Source organism: Rhipicephalus microplus, chromosome 2 (assembly GCF_043290135.1).
Source record: "Rhipicephalus microplus isolate Deutch F79 chromosome 2, USDA_Rmic, whole genome shotgun sequence".
In the NCBI taxonomy this organism is placed as follows: Eukaryota; Metazoa; Arthropoda; class Arachnida; order Ixodida; family Ixodidae; genus Rhipicephalus; species Rhipicephalus microplus.
In genome coordinates this window covers 120,437,825-120,458,497 of record NC_134701.1, presented here as the reverse complement: position 1 = coordinate 120,458,497, position 20,673 = coordinate 120,437,825, and the positions used below count along the sequence as shown (strand labels likewise).

Below are 20,673 nucleotides of genomic sequence, written 5' to 3'. Positions count from 1 at the left end.
TCTTCGGGTTGACTCTACCGATGTCCGGTATTTCTTCACGCTCACGCGTTAAAAATAGCCATGTATGTCCTCGTCGTTCCGAGGTAGATACCAAGTGTTAATCACCTGTGGCACATACCTGCATACCTGCGGCACATACCCGCCCGCGGGTATGTGCCAATGTCTGGCGAGAAGTGTTCGATGACGTACGCTACGGTATTGTGGCTCTATTCATGCCTTGACTAGCGCGGCATGTTTGTCAAACTATCTTACCTCTCCCATGCTAATTTTGGTTCGCGTCAAGTTAAGGGGGTGTACACGAAAGCACACAAACGTAAGTGGCCAGATAGATAGATAAATAGTTACGCTCAAAGTCACCGACGTTCGCTGAGAAATGCTTCGCATTAAAAAAAAACAAGCGCATGGGCGTCGACAGAGAAGCGGAAAATGGGCACTTGCCCCCTCAAGCCACAACAGCACTTGCCTTCACCCAAGCTAGACCAGTGCTCTCGCTCTCCTTAAACCGTGATGCAACAATGGTTTGCACCCCCCAAGAGAAAATCCTGCAGAAGACAACAGCCAAGCGTTTATTCCTTCCGACTGAACACTAATCTTTCTTTTTTATAGTATCACCCGCTGCACCAGCGTCTAATCACATGGGCTCTACGTAGTACAATTCCACACAGAATGGATTTGCTGTCGCATTTCTCGTGACCAACAGGTAGCATGGCCGCCCCGCCACGGTTGTCTAGTGGCCAAGGTACTCGGCTGCTGACCCGCAGGTCGCGGGTTTGAATCCCGGCTGCGGCAGCTGCATTTCCAATGGAGGCGAAAATGTTGTAGGCCGGTGTGCTCAGATTTGTGTGCTTGTTAAAGAACCCCAGGTGGTCGAAATTTCCGGAGCCCTCCACTACGGCATCTCTCATAATCATATGGTGGTTTTGGGACGTTAAACCCCACATATGAGGTAGCATGGCTACATTACAGAAGAAACGCGGCGAGAATGACAACAGCTGTTGTCAACCCCGCTTCATTCCTGGAATCTGCGTAACGTTGGCTTGTCCGCAGTGCACTACAACCACCTATGACCAGGTTATGGCGCTCTGCGAATAGGGTCGCTGAACTCCTGTAGGCGGAGCGAGCGGCGCCCAGCAAACAGAAGCGCAACTCTGCTACCTAAAAGTAGCATATAGAGTAACTCTAGCGTGGCGTGCTCGAAAAGTTCGGGACGAGTAACAGCAATAAAAACTACAGTAAATTTATGGTGTGCTTAACTTGCAAGGACGCCTGATTATTGATCATTGTACCTGTGATGAACGTAACGTTGAAGCAGCAGTGACACCAAATTTCAAAATTATAGATGTGGCGTTCATTCGATTGCTTGGTACGCATGAACTTTTTATCGAAATATGAATCGTGTTAGTTACGTAGAAGTTATTCTATTTCGAGCGTCCGAGGCTCATCGGCGCGTTTGCGACCATAAGACATCCACAGTATTTTGACGAGTTCACCTAGCTCCTAGGCTACACCTCAGGTGTCTAGTGACAATAAGAGAGCAGCAATGACGTCAACATTTTTTTTTGCGTGTGTTATCATCGCAGTGTCTATATGTAGTATTATCTGCTGGCGACGCCTGGCTGTCTGGCAACGACTTCTCTCGCTTTGTTTAGCTTGCTTCCTGCAACGCGTTCGCGGGAATCCTGTGTTTTAGCTGTGTCAGTTCATGATTGTCATGGGTTCGTGAGTGCCAATGTTGTTATATGAAACTACGGTCGTCACGAACAAGTAACACGCACGCAGCACTCATATGCCTTACCAGCCAGCATGGTCAAAACGAACCTCGAGCTTCTTCGTCACTGCTTCGTCCGGCGTCGATAATAGAATTAATAGAATTAATTATTTAAAATGATCGAAGCGAAAATGCTTCGCCACGACACGAGTTACCGCGATTTCATATTTTTCAGCGTTGTCACCGTCGATAGTGGATGCTGATGACGACGGCAACGACAATGAGTTTGGCGAGGACATTCATGATTTGTGGGGTTTAACGTCCCAAATCCATCGTATGAATATGAGAGACGCCGTAGTGGAGGGCTCCAGAAATTTTGACCACCTGGTGTTCTTCAACGTGCACCCAAATTTGAGTAAACGGGCCTACAACATTTCCGCCTCCATCGGAAATGCAGCCGCCACAGCCGGGATTGGATTCCACGACCTGCGGGTCAGCAGCCGAGTACCTTAGCCACTAGAGCACCGTGGCGGGGCAAACGTGAGGACATTCCTATACATGTGCGTGCCGAGCAGAAGAATTGTGAACTCAAAATTGCGTCACCATTTCGTCTGGTCACGTGATCAGATGGGTGGGAGCGCGGGAGGCGATTGCTTGGCAGCGCTGAAAATTGCGCTGAAAGCAACGGTGTTGAATTTGGTTTGATACAATTCATGCTAATCGATAGTACATGCATAATTTTGTCCCTCTGTTGGTACCGAATTGTCACTACGGGATTGACAGCTACGCATTGAAGCGAAAAGACGCATCATTAGTAAAGTTCATACGACTGCTTCTCTAAGTCGACCTTTGCGCTGGTTCGGATGCTGGTCTGACTTTCTTTTAGTGGAAGACAGTGTTATTCTGAAAGGAGGTCAGATACAAGAAGGTATGACTAGAAAATAAATTGCCAGCGAAATGCAACTTCCGTGGGGATTCGCTTCAGCAAAGCTGCAGTTACATAATTTAGATTTTGCGTCATCATATGACGCTTCCTAGTTAACGTACGGTAGCTTCCAAATAAGATGGTGTTTCCCCACCGCTTGCTGCTTCTTGTTCAGGGGTGAAATGTAACGAACTGGCTGCAATAAAGAGAGCAGAGGGATAGTGTCCGAATGTCGATACTGACGGTGAATGTCATGCAAATTGGTTCTTTGTTTATGCGAGCGAGACGTCGACGCAAAATGAAACATTTTCGGGCGTTCACAGTCAGTAAAAGCTGCGAACTTCTTCTTCAGTGTTCCTGAAATTCTGCCTGAGCCATGCATGAGCAGAGGTGTTGGTCACGCTGATCCCGGAGACCGCACATCTTCGTATTTGACTCTGTAAATGACCACGCTTTGAAAAAGTATATATCAAATTCTAGAATTGGTCGTTTGCAAGCTGAGGGCATCTTTTCGTGGATTTTACGATAGACTGTATCCACGTGTATGTTATCTGTGGACTACAGTTACACCGTAAATACAAATTAGCCGAAGCGGGCGTCTGGGGTAGAGGAAGACTGTAACTCTGCACTTGTTTTTGATTCGCGCTACATCATATGTAAAACAGGAGTACCAAATACACATGGCCATTTATGAGGGCGAAATGCTTGTGAAATACCTTCCTTATTTAGCGGGAGACCTGTCAACTGCTAATTTGTGCAATATTCAGCAATAAAGGTTGATTCGTAAAAATGTGGGATGTCAACTATGTGCTAAATCAACTAAATATTGAGTTTGGGTTAGGTTTCAATCGTGTGCCACGCCAAAATACAGGTTGCGAATAAGTGCTAATTGCGGATTCAGATTATGGTTAAGCTGCTCAGAAGGCAGGCACTGCTTCCCCTGCGTTTGGCTCGCAACAGTGCGCGCGCAGTAAAGGTTTATTGTAGGCGCGTTAGTGTCCTTGTATCGCCAGGGGAAAGGGGTGCGAACTCCACTCCGTACATTGATCTAATTGGCAGGGGGAGCGCTGCGACAAACTTTCGCCCCTCCCCTCTTCCGCTGAATAAGAATCCTGTGCACGCTTACGCGCATCTCCGTGTGTAACTTTTATTTTTATTTCTTATCTGCTATGGGAAACGGCGGTGGTGGTGAACGCGCCGGGGGCAGACGAGAACGATAAAAGATGGCATGCTCGTGCTGGCCGCTCATAGTCACTGACGGCAGAGCCTTGAAATGATAAAGATGATTCGCTCAGTGCTTCGTCCTTGTCTCTGAGGATTTTGTGTGGCGGCAGTCTCACACATATACCTACAATAGATATACGGGTGGTCTCGAACAGCTGAGAACACGCCGCTGCCATGGGACGCGTGCAGGTCGAGGCAGAAATACCGAAAATAGTTCCACAGCATAGGCCCACAGAATGCACATATGCTCGGTCATCTGAAGATGCGTTTTGTCACGCGGGTATCTTAAAATTTGGGGCGAGGGAAGCACTGTCGGTGTATGGAGAAATGCTCAAGTGGGCACACGTTTACCATTTGTCTAGTGGCATGACATGACGAGCCGAATAGTTTGAAGTCGAAGGTGTTTACCGTGGCCTGCATGACACCCTTCAGTTTATACAGGGGCCTTGTACAAGCGCTGACACATGCCGCTGATACGAGAACAAAAGTTTGAAGTGTCGCCGACGTGTTAGTAGCCGCTTTGTACATAAAATTGCCGTGATTAACCAGGCAAGCTAGTGGCGGTGCTTTGCTGTAATGGATATTGTGTTTGCTTCCAGTGCGTGGGGTCCGAAGTTCGATTCCTGGGTCATGCGCACTAGTATGCAAGCGTCATGTTTGTGTCTGAATGCGTGGATGTACATTTTCAAATACGTCTCTGCGATAACCTATGGGAATAAATATCTTAGAAACTATAAGTTTGTGCCTTAAATACTTTGTTTTCTCGGTCGCGTCTAAAAGGGTGTTTTTAAGGCCATCAAGAGAAACAGAAAAACTTCCACTACGCTCCAATCAAGCCCCCAATTCGAGTTTAATAAACACCAACGTTACCTCTTAAGTTACCTCTTTGACCCCATTTTCTTCGTAAACTAAGCTTGTTAAGCCTTTCGCCAACACAAAGTCGCCGTGTATCTAAAAACCTAAGCTATTTTATCAGCATAGAACAATTAGCGAAGCTTCATTACTCAAATAAAAATCAAATACGAGCAATATTTGTCAATAAATAAGTTTAGTAAAGCAGGCTGACCACTAGAAAGATTCGAAGAGGACGGCTCTTACTTCAGCATGGTGTTCAAACGAAGAAAAAAACTCCCCAGAGACCCCACAAAAACACTGCAAACAAGGGTGTTTGTGAAAACCTCATTTTAAAAGGCGTTTTTCTTATTACATTTGGAATGCACAATGGAGCACGATCTTAGAATTTCCTTAAAGGCTAAAACGTGTTCACAGTGTACCACAGATTTTTATTTATGATGATATATGTTAGGCGTCGGGTCTGAGATGTGACTACAGGCACAAACATCAGTGAATTCCCTTCAAACAGTGCCTATAGCTGACAACACCAATAGACATTGTGCTGGCGCTCGTACATCAGCGTACGCGCAAAATAAATCTTCAACTGCTTTTGTGAGAGGAGACTTCACTTTCACGTTACACCTTATCTTTAAGTTGAGATCAACGATGCTTTCATATTATTTGGCCGTTTTTCTTTTCGAGTGGCAGTTTTGGTGATAATATCAATTACCTGTAGGCACTGTAGCATTGTAGAATCAATAAATAAATGCCATACGGGGTAATTATTAACTATTTATGAACGCGATGTTTCAATAGAGTATATATGCGACTTTAGCACCATATGGTGAAGATACTGAAGGGCTGAACGGCTTCCCTGTAGTCTTCGGGTCGGCAACTCATTTATCCTGTTCAAAAAACGTGTGTATGCGTAATGCCTGAAAATTTGCAGCATAATGCATTATGCCACATTGGAGCTCGAGAAATATCTTTAGGTCAAGCATGTTCGCCCACAATTATATTTTATTCTAGCTAGAACATGAACCTTTCATTTCGTTTCGACAGCTTCATTACGAAACAGTATTCGAAACCCATGGCTTACCAGGTAATTGTGACTCGCCTCATGGAGTCATGACACATCACGTTTGCACATGGGCACCGTAGCTGCATAACTTCATTTGGTGGAATGGGCAGCGGTCCCTCAGTGCACATTCCTGCCAAAAGTAAACGAAGACTATTAAGTAACCCATGATCATGTACATTTGGAGAATTCCTTCGCATGTTTTAGGCCACTCTTTACGCTTATCGATGTGCACGTGACACTTCTTGTATAAAGCTACATGTTATTTCTAATAAACTACTTAGTTGTGATTCAGTGCTTCTGCCGCTATTTTCTTCTCCTCGGTCATCAAGTTGTGGCCATTTTCCAGATGAACACATGGGTGGTAGCTGCTCAGGACATTGAAAAGCCTCCCTTATACGTAAGGGCGGAACATTGATGTAGCTAATATACCTAATTATAGCGAGACACACTTTTTCTGTCATCAAATATCTTGAGTCTTCCTTTGTTGCAGAATCGCTAGCGTATGAAATGGCGCTTTCTCGAACTGCCGTCAATGTAGAGTTGTGACCACTCTTAGGGCAAGTTCACGCTTAAGAAGTGATGTGAAAAAAAAAACGCCAGAGCAGCCGGAATACCACAACTAACGTGCGCCGAAGATGATCACAATAGTTGTTTCCCATCCTGCCTCTGCAGCCTTCACTACCTTGCGAATTTGATCCCCGAAGGGAATCGTAATGAAATCCGAATGCACTTCTTGCGCCGAAAGAGTGCACCATTGCCGGCAAACACTCACCTTCACCGACTTTTGCCATCACGTTGAGATAGCTCAGCCAGCGAACGGTCGAGAGTGAGGCGCGAGCGGATGGGAGGGTGGGGTGCAGGGAGAGAGAGGTGCCTGGTGAGAGAAGGAGCGGCGAAGCACTGCGCCTGTCGTCTCGTACACTTTCTCGCACCGCGTGCTCCGGTTGCTAGGGGCGACGGTAAGCGGGCACGCCCGCTGCTGTTTCATTGGGAGAGGAATGAGAGCAGAGAGCGGTAGCGGGCACGCAGCCGCTACCGGAGACGCCACCGCCAAATCCCTGACATAGCCCGACTAAGAAGTGCATCCGCATTTAAAACACCAGCGTTGCCGAAAACCACAACCGCGGGCGTCGAAGATGGTCAAAATCGTTCTTCCCCGTCCTGCCGCTGCTGGCATCGTTACTTTGAACTTTTTTAAAATTTCGCCTGCGCTCGGAGAACTAAAGTTTGTACCGAATTCTAGTTATTCACGCAAATTAATGAAAATAAACAGCTCACACCTCTTCGAACGTTGTTTCGGGTGATATTCCAGCCGAAACGACAGGATCAAACGCGCCGACAGCGGCGGCGCGGATTCTTCCGCCTGTAAACAAAAGTAAGACATGTTGGGGCATGCCGACTCAATGCAGTTGTACCATCAACGCAAGTGCTCTCGGTGAACGTAATCGAAACCAGGACCTTGAAGAACACGTCCTCATTGAGGTCATCAAGCTTCGTCGTGCTGCACGGGTAGTTCGCGATTAGAGCCAATGCAAGCCACCGCCGAAGTTTTTGTCACCATGCTGAATCTGTGGCCAGCTGGTTGAATCACGTGGTTAAGATACGTGGTCAAGTATTGGCGATTCCCAAATAAATTATTCTTTTTGGTTGAAGAAATGAAAAAAACAGGCACCTTCACTGCTTTCAAATACTAGTTTGTAACCTCGAAATGCTCGAAAACTGCCGTAAATTGTTTTAGCGACTAAAAATCACTTAAAAGTATTAGTAGGTCACCCTGCATCCTATAGAGAAGGAAGCCCCTAGGTTCACCGAAGTTTAAGGCTGACATTTCCGAGCTATACCGGCGAAGCTGTCTCTTGCGTAAAGCTGTGACGAGCTGCTGAAAGACAAGAATACAGAATGAGTCTGAACGGACGCAGCTAAAAAACTCACAGGATGTCGTCAGCGCGATCTATAGGATAAAGCATTGAATACAGAGGAAAACCACCATTGTTTGCGGGAAGCATTTGTGGGAACAAGAAGCCTCATTTCGCACATAAAGCGCTTGACGGGTGGGTGCACAGACCGGATAAAATTACACTTAGGTTGTGAGTAGCCTGGCTACATGCTCTTACATGGTAGTGCTAATGTGCATCCTCGAAAACAGACCTACTTCTATCAGGAATAGGAGCCCATTCGGCGATTTACTGCATATTTTATTCGTTTCTTTGGGAAAAATTTTATATAATAATATTTAGACACGGAAGCTTCGCTAGTTTGTGTTTATAACTACACCAAAACCTTTGGAGCCTTCGTTGGACTAGAAATTAGTATGTTACAATGGCAAGCATGTAAAATGAGATTTTAAGAGATTGAACATCTGTGCCTTACTTGTTTATTGTTCGGCCGGGCACAACAACTACGCCAAAGCTAAAAGGAATGTCTCGGCCACTAAAATTTTCGATGTCGCAACACCGCGACAAACTGGTAGATCAGCCGCAATGTAAAGCAATGCGGCATGAATTCATATCCGACACTCAAATAAAACGATTTGATATTAAGCGCTTCCTAGCCTTGTAGTCTGAAGATAAGCACGAGTGCCAAGTGTCACTTCAATGCATTTCCCCCCAAACTGTATTAAGAGGTTCGCGGCAAAAATTTGAAAGCCGTACTACTAATAATGGTCTATTTACCATTGCTTATTAGGAGAGTCGTCTTATCGCAGTCATCCAAAGCATGTGATGCCGCCACAAAAATCATTGATATGCCGAACGACAGAGAGTATTTCATTTTGTCCGCTTTTATGTAAATTGTACAGTACCTGCAAAAAAACATTCATCTTCGACATTCGCTTATACAACAAGAGAAGCATACTCAGTGCAGGTTGAAATATTACAGTGCTAAAGAGGGCGAAATCGTTTGCATACAGCATAATTACGGTGAACATCTGAAAGATGAATTAGCATGTACTTTTTGAATATTACAATATGCTATTCTGGGGTCCATTCAATGCGAAACATTTCTTTCTGTAGTGCAAGCACTTTTGGCGTCTATATCTATCTATCTATCTATCTATCTATATATCTATCTGTCTATGTCTGGTTGCTCAGGTGGTCGTCCCCGCAACTTGGCGTGAACCTCAATTGATATGGGAGGGTGAGATGTTTTCACGAATACGACGTGCTGGTTAACCCAAGATTAATGTCAAAATCCTGTCGTGGAAGATGTCAAACCCTTTCCGCCATAGTGCGGCACATACGCATGGGCTGGTAAATACTGCTTGTATTCGGGTGTGTGCCACGTTTGATAGGTACTTAGAATCTACCCACGACAGACGATAATATACATGGACGATTTTAACGCGTGAGTGTTAAGAAAAACCTGACATCGGCAGCGTTTACCTGACGAATGCTATTTATAAATGATTATATAAGCACAAAAAAGGTCCGACCCGTTACTGTCTCTCCTTACGAGGACACCTGTCACAGCCCGTAAATATATGGAGATCAGAGGGATGCATATTAACACGTGTCGCTTTAACTATTTCCTTTCGATCAAGCATGAAAATAAATTACACTCACAAAAGGTTCTGACAATAATAGTTTTGGCAACTCTAACAGCTGCTTCTATTTCGACATCATTAATCAGGAGACCAAATTACAACCTCATTTTGCTACTTGTTAAAAACAATCAAGTCCGAAGTTGAATTTGCGAACACTTCCACTACGGCTTCTGCTTTATTCAACGTTTTCGCGGCGCTGCTTTGCGACTAGAACGTTATATTAGTGCAACGACTTCCAGAAGACACAAGGACTCTGCCGACACAATTTGGACGCAATGAGCGCTTGTTTCTTGCATTTTATTAAGCCTCCGTAATCGTCGCTCTCCCACCGACAGCTAGCCCTGACGAGTGTCTTCTTCGCTCTAACGTGGCGCCTGCTCGCTCGCGCGCCCCGTAGCTGCACTGTTTCGCTGAGTGATGGAGTACCAAGTGACAGGGTAAGACATTGACCCGAAAACAATCCCACCAAACCAAGGCTGGCAGACAACCTCGTGTCGCCGAGCCCAAAATGAAGGCTCCAAACGTGCGCCGTCATAAAGCGCTTCTAAACGCAACGAGCACAAGCCCCGCAACAGAGAAAATGTGAAGAACAAGATTATTCGAGCAAGCCGAATGCCTCAACCTCCAAAAAACGACATCCGCATTATCATTAGACCCAGAGAGGCCTTAACATCGCTAGGGTTGGCCCAACGACAATCCCTGAAGCCATTTCGACTTGGCAGAGCATGTCAGCTTGCTGTTCCTATGGGCAGGTATCAGCCCATAAGAACAGCAAGCAGACACGCTCTGCCCCAACATTAAACAGAATATCTTAGTAGCAAGCAAGCCGAAGAGAGAAAATGCTAATCGCTACGTGCGCGTTAAAGAAATCCGCATCGCTGAAAAGACCTATGAAGTTAGTGCGTACGAAGTGGCACCACATTCTACATGCAAAGTCATTCGAGGGATTCCCGTCCAAGACGGTTCGGTGGACATTGATTCGAACATTGTTAACGACCGCAATCCACTAGCTTTGGCTGCAAAGCGCATCGGAAGTACCACCGCAGTGATCGTGGCCTTCGATGGACATCACGTGCCCAATTTTGTGCGATATGGATTGGTGCTACTTCATTGTACACTATACCATAGACAGATAGATATTTGCTATGCCTGCGGTCGGCTCGGCCATCGAGCGGACGTGTGCCCGAACCCTGGAGACCTTATCTGCAGATGCTGCAGCGTGCCGAACCCCGAAAAAGAACACCGCTGCTCACCAACATGCAAGCTTTGCGGGGGAGCGCACCTCACTGCCGACAAAGAATGTAAAGAATGCTACCACATTCCATACGTGGTGCGCCGACGACGATGGGAGCGAGCAAACTCGGAGGAGGAGGAGGAAGAAAGTTTAAACGGAAAGACAGGGAGGTTAGCCAGTTCTTAGACCGGCTGGCTACCCTGTGCTGAGGAAAGGGGGGAGGGGAATGAAAGTTGTTAAAAAGAAATGTTGCGAAGAGAGAGAGAAATTGCAAAAAAAAATTGCGACAGAGGAAAGGCAACATCAAAGAGTATAAGACACTAAAGTCTGTCTCTGAGGCCAGTTGTCCGCAAAAAGCACAGCAAAGCTTTCAAAGCCTCCTGCTCGGCGCAACACAACAGTCACGAAGCAATGAACGACTTCAACGCAACCGCTGACGACGACCAAGCCTCGAAGCTTTCTACGGACGGTCGATTCGATGGCAGCCGATCCCGGTCCTAAATCGGTCCCGTTCCCGGAGTCGTCCCAGGAACTGCACCATGCGTGCATCGAGGTTCCGATGCACGCATGGTGGGGGTCCCTGACCCTCGGACCCATTCTTGCAGCGCCCGAAGGGGGACCCCAATTAGATCTATAACGCGAGGCTACTCTAGGTCCCGTTCCAGTTCACGTCACGGTTCCCGTTCAGGTTCTCGGCCCTAGTCACGCTCCGGGTCACGCTACGTCTCCTACTCCGGTTCCGGGCCTTACGCCGGTTCTAGGTCTCACCCCAATCTCACCGGGGTTTCGCGTTACCGATCGCCGAGCCCATCGGCACCACCATCACCAGGCAACGCCAACAAGAATAGGGGGGGAACTCTCACTTCGGCGGACGCCGTCCGGGGAAAAGGAAACACTACATCACAGGTAGCGTCGGGTTCACTCCCAGAGCATGATACACACAACACATCTGAGATTGCGATCTTAAAGCACGAAGATGCGATGATGAAAGGAACAATACGCGAACTCACAGTCACAAAAGCAGAACTAAAAATATACAGAAACGCACGCGCTGTTACGCCCACCACCGACAACGACGACAATGCAGTCACCCCGTTGCAGCCGCAACCCGTAGGCACCGGTAACGATGACGGCGAGAGTGCACCCAAGAAACGCGCAGTCGCCCCCGACCAGCCAGCTTTAAAGGCAAAGTTAGACGACATTAAGAGCACGCTATCGGCGATTAAGGAAAGCCTTCGCTTTCTTGGCGAAAGCATGGCTCTCGTGCAGTCTACCCTCGTGGCCCATGGTAATCGGTTGAACCAAGTGGAGCAATATGTCGATCACGTCGTCACCCCTGCCGTTGCCGCGGGTAAACCGTTGTCACAACGTACATCCGTGCCCAGTCCACCACTTCACGCGGCCTTTACGCTCCCGCCGGGTGCTCAGGCCGACTCCTACATGCTTTAAGATGATCAGGCCAAATGACGAGTTGGGAGTCTAGCAATGGAGCTGCACGAGCTTTTCCCACAAGAAAGCCCTCCTATAGCAATACCTCCGTAGCAGCAAATCCAAACCTCACATCATGCTATCACAAGACACTATAGTACCAACCGCCACGTTTTCCGGATACCAGTGGTTGCCTGACCCCTCGGGAGGACGCGGTACCGCCAACCTGGTCGCTAACAAGATTACCTGCACAGCGCACCATCTCAATTTGCCCGAAATTTAACATGTTATGGTCGAAATTCTCCCTGGCAACATATCACAACAAAGCGTGTACATGCTCAATGTATAAAGTAGTCCCAGCGATCATAGACAAAGATTCACACGCTTGTTCTAGAAAGCCGTCCATCTCGCGGGACCTAACCCGCTAGTGATTGAGGGCGATTTTAACGCCGCGCATAGCGCCTGGGGCTATGCGTATGACACACACAAAGGTAACGAGCTGTGAAAAATGCGAATGACATGGGCCTTATTCTCATAACGGGCAAGGTCTTCCCCACTCGCACCGGCACATCCACGCAAAAAGACCGACGCCGGATCTCTGCTTTGTCAAAAATATCGCCGACGCCCGCTGGTCCAACCTCGTGGTTGATCTCGGTAGCGACCACTTCATATTGGTCGTACACCTCCCCACAGCAAGCAGGAAGATGAAGTCGTACACGTGGGTCGACTGGGACCTCCTTCGTAAGACACGCGCAGAACGACCTCCTCCCGATACACAACCACGCCTCGAGACGAGGACGGCCCAGCTCAAAGCTGACGTAAACAAGGCAACCAAAACTATCAGTACAGACCATCCAACCGAAAAGATGGACAGTCGTCTCGCCCACCTACTTGAGGCCAAACAGTCTCTATTGGCCCTGTAGAAGGGCCAGCGTCTTAATCGGAGGTTACGCAAACGCATATCTCCGCTGAGCAAGACCATGATGGATCACTGCCGTATCCTTTTAAAACAGCAGTGGGACAAAGTTTATAACTCGATTGATGGTCAGGTTCGTAATGGCAAAGCGTGGAACTTACTCAAACACTTCCTCAATGAAAGCAACACCCGCACAAATCAGCGTCAGTCGATCGTGAAGATACTTCGTCAAGCTGAACGGACAGTGTAACCAGAAGATGTTGTCAAGAACCTAGTGGAAAAATATCTCCCGCTTCCCACGGGCCCTGTGACCCCTCACCCCGATTTTTCTGGCAGTGACAACACCAACTAAGACGCCGACTTTTCTATCGAATATGTGCGCCGTGCTCTCTATGAGCTCAATGGCTGCTCAGCCCCTGGCCCCTACGGCTTCACCAACAATCTCCTACGCAACTTGGACGATTCCTCCGTCACTTACCTCCCCGACACTATCAACGAAATATGCCAAAAGGGTAAGACACTCGATGTCTGGAAATTAGCTCACACATTTCTCATACCAAAACCGGGAAAGGCGCCGAGCCTAGATCACCTATGCCCCATATATCTCACGTCGTGCGTGGGCAAGGTGACCGAGCGCGTCGTACTCAACAGTGTTGGTCGATACCTCGAAGATAACGACTGCATCCCACACCACATCATTGGCTTCGGACCAGGGTTGTCCACTCAAGACGCCATGTTACTCCTAAAGCATCAAATTCTGGACGGCGGAAACACTCAGGACACTCGTGCAATACTTGGTCTCAATTTTGAAAAGGCATTCGATACCATAACGCACTCGTCAATCTTGAAAGCGATCGCAGCCCTCGGCCTAGGTCATCGATTTTACTACTTTATCCGCTCTTTTCCTTTGCGTAGGAGACCTAGTGCCAGAAGAAGTGGAGCTCGGACAGCGGAGAACTCCTCAGGGGTCCATCCTCTCACCCGCGCTCTTCAACCTTGTGATGATCGGGCTCTCCGAACGACTTTCGAAAATCGATGGGCTAAGCCACACTATCTATGCGGATGAAGTAACTACATAGTGCTCCACAGGGTCGGATGGCTTCATTGAGTCCGCCCTGCAAGAGGCCATCGACACCGCCAAATCCTACCTCGACCACACCGGTCTCAGGCGCTCACCCGCGAAGTCGGAGCTGTTGATGTATTTGCCCAATCGCAAGGGTGCCAAACCCAAAGGGAGGAAACCTCCGGTGGAACGAAATATAATCCTCCACACCAGAGATGGTCGTACTGTACCCAGGGTAGACACCATCAAGGTCGTCAGCATGATCATCGAGTCCAACGAAACCAACATCCAAACAGTACACAAGCTCAGGACTAAGACTGAGAATGCCACATGACTCGTACGTGGAGTAGCCAACAGGCACCATGGCCTGAAAAAAGACAACCTGCTGCGTCTCGTACACGCGTATGTTTTGTGCTATTTTAACTACGTTGCCGCTATACATAAATCGCTAGGTGCTGAGCGCGATAACTCAATGTGCTTATTCGCAAGGTGGTGAAACGAGCTCTTGGCCTTCCTATCACCACTCAAACGTACAAACTCCTCGAGCTTGGCGTACATTACACGCTAGAAGAGATCGCCGAAGCTCAGGAACGCGTGCAATTGACCCGACTCACCACCACCAAGGTGGGCCGCCATATTCTGCGCGAGCTCGGCTTCTTTTCGTCGAGGGCCAGGGACCCCCCAGAGTTGACTCTAATTCCCCGTGAAATCCCCGACCTCATCACGACCGCTCCCATTCCACGAAATGTACACCCCGAATACAAGAGAGGCAGGCGCCTTACGTGTGCGACCACCATTCTCAAGCGCATCGACATGGAAGCGGACAACGTCTCATTCGTGGACGCCGCTGCCTATCATAACAACCAAGCCTTCGCCATGGTCGCGATATCATCCGCGCAGCAGTTTGTTAACTCTGCCAGAATCCTCACCTGAAACCCTGAAGTAGAGGAGCAAGTAGCTGTAGCTACAGCTATGCTCGACAGCAAACGGGAATTCATCTACAGCGACTCCAGACCGGCCATCAAAACCTTCGAACACGGGGTAATCTCCGACCAGGCGTTTCGTATCCTGCGAAGAGCGGACTTGAATGCCCTGAAGTCCCACACTGTCATCTGGTTCCCCACCCATCTCGGTCAAGTGCTGGGTGCCTTATCCAACCTCTACGAGATCACCCATGACGCAGCGCGTGCACTTACCGACCGCACCGCCACTGGGCAACCCCATCTTGCTGAGTTAGAGACCAACCGGAATGCACCCATTACGTACAATGGCATAACAAAGCACTTTTCCTTGGAACGCCGCATTATTCCACCCTCACATCCGAAACCTAAAAGACCACAGACATTAACCCTACGCCTAATACAAACACAAACGTACCCAAACTTTGCCACGCTTCACGTTTATTATCTTGATACATATCCCAGCGATACAAGCCCATCATGTGGACGCAGAGCGAAACTCACACACATGCTCTGTGAGTCTAGAACAACTCCTCCCGACTCTACCTCAAAGAAGTGGGAGTGGTCCCTCAGGAGCTCACTTCTCACCGACCATCAATGGGCCGGCCAGCACGCCCACGAAGTGGCCACCAGGTACTCCTTGTCGGTCCCTACGTGGGAGACGCCCGCAACGCGCTAAGCGCGTCCTGCAAGACTGAACTAAAGTTTTTTTTTCATTCCATTCCATTCCGACTATACCTTTTGTGGTGGCAGTTGGGGTCCCGAGTAGCCCTTCACACTTGCTGAGCCCTCGGGGCGTAGCCGAAGGGTGACTTGACACCAAAGACCGGAGTGTAGCCAATGTGGGTGCGGTTCAGACAGAGTCAGTGTGCGTTTCCCTTTCTCCCGAGCTAAGGTTCGACTGTCGCAAGCTCCAGGTCAGCTTCGTCAAAATATTGCGGCCCTTTCCCGAGGTTCCTCCAGGGCCAATAGCAAAAAAGAGCATTTTTTCTGCCACGCTGGTGCACACTGTGTCTTCTCTGAACTCTACCCTGCGCCGGGACCATGGAGCCCGCATTGATGACAACTTCATGTTTTCAGCTGTACAATATTGGGGGCCCGCTTTTGGGGATGGTTCCGAATTCGCATTGTCTGGCGGCGTAATCATTGGGCACAAATTCACTTTGAGTTTAATTATTCAACAAAGTCCTTTCCCATATGCACACCCATAACAAAAAAATTGCCCGCAGCTTCCCTCGGGGGAACACTGAGGAGGATGCGGAGCATATAATTGGTTAACGGGGTGTTAAAGTGCGACTTACTTGGGTCGATGGCTAAATTGGTTAACGTGGTTGTGAAATGGGGTGTTAAATTGCGACTTACTTGGGTCGATGGCTAAATTGGTTAACGTGGTTGTAGGAGGAGGTGTTAAATGAGTGAACACGTACACACGTGTGCGAAAGGGCGGCGCTGGTCGAAGGAACGTCGATCATTGTGTTTGTGGATTCGTTGGAATTCATTTCACCACGACCTTGGACGTCGACGCGCCGTACAAACCAACCGACGAGCGGCAACTGAGCGAGCGAGCGCCGACCTTGAGTATATATACAGCGCGACGGCGCATGCACTGTCAGCTGTCGAATGTTCGAGAAGGGGGAGAAGCGCAACGGCGCATGCGCGCGCGTCAGCTGCCGATGTTCTCGAAGCGCGACGGCGCATGCGCGCACGTCAGCTGTCGATGTTCTCGAAGCGTGACGGCGCCTGCGCGCTACATTATACAGCTAGCGAATGTTCGTGAAGAGGAGAAGCGCCCGCGGTGTGTAGAGGAGGAAGGGTGCACAGATGGTGGAGGAGTGAAGCGCGCGCGGTGTGTAGAGGAGGAAGGGATGCACAGATGGTGGAAGAAGGAGGAGGAAGCTTGCGGACGGCGCCGCACTACAAGCCTCGAGTATTAGATGCTCCGCATCTAAAAGTGGAGGACCCTTAAGCTTTGCTTTGAACAGGTGAACGTGATGGCGAAGTCTGGCCCCTAGTGCGCCCTTCAACCGCTAAGTGCGTACTCATTATTATGTTTGTTTTCTTACACACGCACACAATAAATTGTACTAGCGCTAGCGTAATGATACATACAGGATTTTTATCTAAAGCAATTGTCACGTGGCCTGCAAGACAAGCACTGTGCCCCCACCATTTTGGAGGTCATAAAGAGTCTCACAATGCCCCACTTATGACAGCACAATATCTAGCGTTTGCTGTTTGCTTGATCACCACCTCTGGAAAGGCATGACATTTTTTCGCTTGATGGACATACTTGTCCAAGTTTAGAGCTGTTTCAATGTTCCTGTGTGTTTTTTGCGGCGATGGCTGCACTATCCCGGCCTTTTTGGCGTAGTTTGAAGCCTTCAAAATGCGCTTACAAATCACCGAATGGGCTCGTTCTCGCCGTGACACTTGTCGAACAAAACGCGTTAAAGAGGCCCTGAAACACTTTTTCAAGTAACCATGAATAGAGTTCCCGAGAAGAGCTGATATCCTCACGAATTCAACGCTGTAAAAATTTAAGAATTTGACTAGTGCGACTGTAGTCGCAAAGGTTTGTCGCACGTTACAAGTGAATCATCTCTTCTGCCGTCCCGACGAAAGCGCTTGAAGCTAAGCAGAGAGGGGTGGCAGGGGCAAAGAAGCTACGTTACCCGTACCTCGTGACCTTGATCACATCTTTTTTTCTTTAAATGCGCCGCTTCTTCAGTGTGATTGCGCGCGCACTCGTGGACAATAAGCGGCCTCCCATGGTGATCTCTGTAACTTCTTTTTTCGCTCCCGGATGATTTTTCGGTCATAACCAATGGGGCAGACGCCGATGATGTGATTACTGCGGCATGAGTTCTCTAACGCTATTGCGTCAATATCCCCTCCTTCAGAGTTTTACCACGAGAAAGAACTGCTCACCTTTATATACAGCAAATACACTGCACAGGCATAGTTTTTCCAACAAGGAATATCACACTGATTACTAATTGCACGAATAAGTGTATATATCCACTGACACAAGACCAAATACGACTAAAAATAAAAATGCTGAGATTTCAGGCAACTATGCTCAAGAAACCAGCTCCTACATTTTCCATGCCCTTGATATACTGCACGTAGACTTCATACTCCTGCTGTAGAAGCCTCCACCTCATCAGCCAGCTGTATGAAATTTTACTTTTGGCTAAATACTGTAGGGGCTGGGGATTATTTTCACGGTGAAGTGCGTGCCGTAAAGGTATATATAAAATCTCTTAATCGTCGACACGAGAGTCAAGCATTCTTTTTCTATAGTGGAATAGTTCATCTCGCCGGAGCTTAGTTTTTGCTTGTGTAGAATACTAGGTGAAGCACTCCCTTTTCTTCCTGTATAAGTACAGCTCCTAGAGCATTGTCTGTGGCGTCCGTACACAGGACAAACTCTTCAGTCATGTTTGGTGCGAGTAAAACGGGTGGCTCTTCCATCCTCTGCTTTAGTTGTCGAAATGCTGCCTCCTCCTATTCTGTTCATTTAGGGTGTTCGGGGCTCCCTTCTTCGTTTGCTCTACCAGTACGTGAGCTACTTCGGCATATCGCGATATGAACTCTCGGTAATACCCGGTTAAACATAAACCAAAGATCGATTGCACTTGTTTATTCGCCTTTGGTGTTTCTGTTGCTAGTATCTTCTTTATTATATCGTTTTTATTGCAATGTGGCCCATGCTGAGGCTGCGGCCAAAAACCAAGACTGCCTCGAAGCTGACTTCGCATTTCGTGAGCTTGACTGTCAAGTTAGCCGCTCAAATTTTCGAAACAAATATTCGAGGACCTGTAGGTGCTCTTCCCATGTGTCGGTAGCCACAAAAAATGTCATCTATGTAGCGTATCGCACGTTCAATGCCTTCCAGCACATGCCTCATTAGCTTAGTTAACGTTGCTGCCACTGTCCTGAGTCCAAACGGCATGTATCTGAACTAGAACAATCCATTCTACTGCAGAACACTGTTTTTTCTTTAGATTATTTCTCCATTGCTATATGCCAATACCCTTTGGCCAGGTCGAGCTTTGAAAAGAACTTCCTGTGAGCAACTCGCGCGCAAACAACAATCGTTCTCGGAATTGGCTCAGCGTCTACTATCAAAAAGCCGTTTAGGCGCCTGAAGTCCGCACATATCCGGTACAAGCCATCAGTCTTTCTGGCCTTCAACAAAGGCGCGTTGTAGGTGGAATCTGTACGCTCTACGATTCTCATTTCTAGCATTTCCTTTCTTCGTTTACGAGTGATTCTTGAGCCGATAAAGGAAGTGGATACTGCCAGACACGTACCGGTTGTTCCATGATCAGTTGTAGCTAGCACTTCAGAAGCGTTGTCTTGCCGGGTACACCGAAAATTATTTCTTCACATTTTTGTAGGAGAGCTTTCACTTGCGACTTTCTGTCGGTGGTGAGTTTGGGGCTAATGATTATTTTCTCCGATCCCATGCTTTTTATGAGGTTGCACGTGCGCATTTCTTTTACCTCTTCCTCTTCGATGATTACCATAAAAGAATTTTTTTTGGTTATGAGAGGGCCTTCTTCATTTTTTGCAGCAAGTTTATGTAAAAGAAGCTTTTTGTTTCCCCTTAAGTCTAGCTCGTAGTCTAAGTATTTTTCTCGCGTGTCACCAGAAATGATTCTGTCTATTCCATGGTGAGTTTATTCTTCCACTTGGGAGCAATACAAGTGTTCTTTCTCTTTGAGAAAGCTTTCGGTACGCCGCCCCTTGCGGTCGTAGAACTTTTTATACTTCTCTCGGGCATTTTCAAGATTCCCATATGCTATCTTGCTCATTTCCTCCAATCTCTCTCGAAGTTGTAGCACATAGGCGTATGTTGTTCTTAGTTCAGCTTCAAGCTCTTAGTTGGTCTCAATTTCGTATAAGTTGGTTAATGGCTGTTCTCAGGGTTCTGCCATATAACCTTTCGAACGGGAGAAATCTGAGGCTTGGTTGGGAGACTCCCTTTTAGGCAAACAACAGTGCAGGCAGATACCTGCCCCAAACACATCTTGTTGACACATCTTCTTAATCATCTGCTTAAATGTTCCATTAAATCTTTCCACAAGATCTTTACACACGGGGTGGTACGGTGTCATTAGCAGTTGCTGAATAAACATGAGCCGGTGAACCTCCCTCATCAGGTCTAACATAAAGTTTGACCCTTTGTCACTGAGTACTTCACTGAGAACTCCATACCGAGCGAACATTTCTAGCAGTGCCTCTGCGTTCTGCACTGTGTTATTAGTCTTCAGCACCACGGCATTTAAGTACCTTGCTGCATATCCACCAACGTCAGTACATAGCGTGTGCCTTTCCTTGATGAAGGGTAGATAGGTACAACTACATCGATCACTACTCTCTGAAATAGAAGTTCCATGGTTGGCGTGCTTCCGAGAGGCGCTTTTCCGACCCGTCCTTATGGTATCGTTCGACACATATAGCACGATCTGACATAACGTTTCACATCACTCTGCATCACGTGCCAGAAAAATTTCTGTTATTCTGGTGTCTGTGCTTTTTGCTCCTTGGTGTCCATCCATGATTGCGTCATGCCCGAGGCTCAAAACAGCAGCTTTCAAACTCTCAGGCACTACAAGTTGCAGAATCTCACTCCCGGTGGTACGTAAAACGACTTATCTCGGAGGAGATACTCAAACATTGTTCGATCCTTCTTTCTCTTTTGCCCCGCCGCGGTGGTGTAGTGGCTAAGGTACTCGGCTGCTGACCTGCACG

At 47.8% G+C, this 20,673-nt stretch overlaps 1 long non-coding RNA gene across 1 annotated transcript in view; it reads right to left on the bottom strand.

Moving 5' to 3' along the window:
• The window catches only part of LOC119170769 (uncharacterized), a 35,515-nt gene that overhangs the window by 4,355 nt on the left and 10,487 nt on the right, over positions 1-20,673 (bottom strand). The window contains exons 2-3 of the long non-coding RNA XR_005109733.2: positions 8,445-8,572; positions 5,791-5,902 (exon numbers count right to left, since the gene is read on the bottom strand). This is a non-coding gene — a long non-coding RNA (uncharacterized LOC119170769). The remainder of the gene's footprint in view (positions 1-5,790; positions 5,903-8,444; positions 8,573-20,673) is intronic.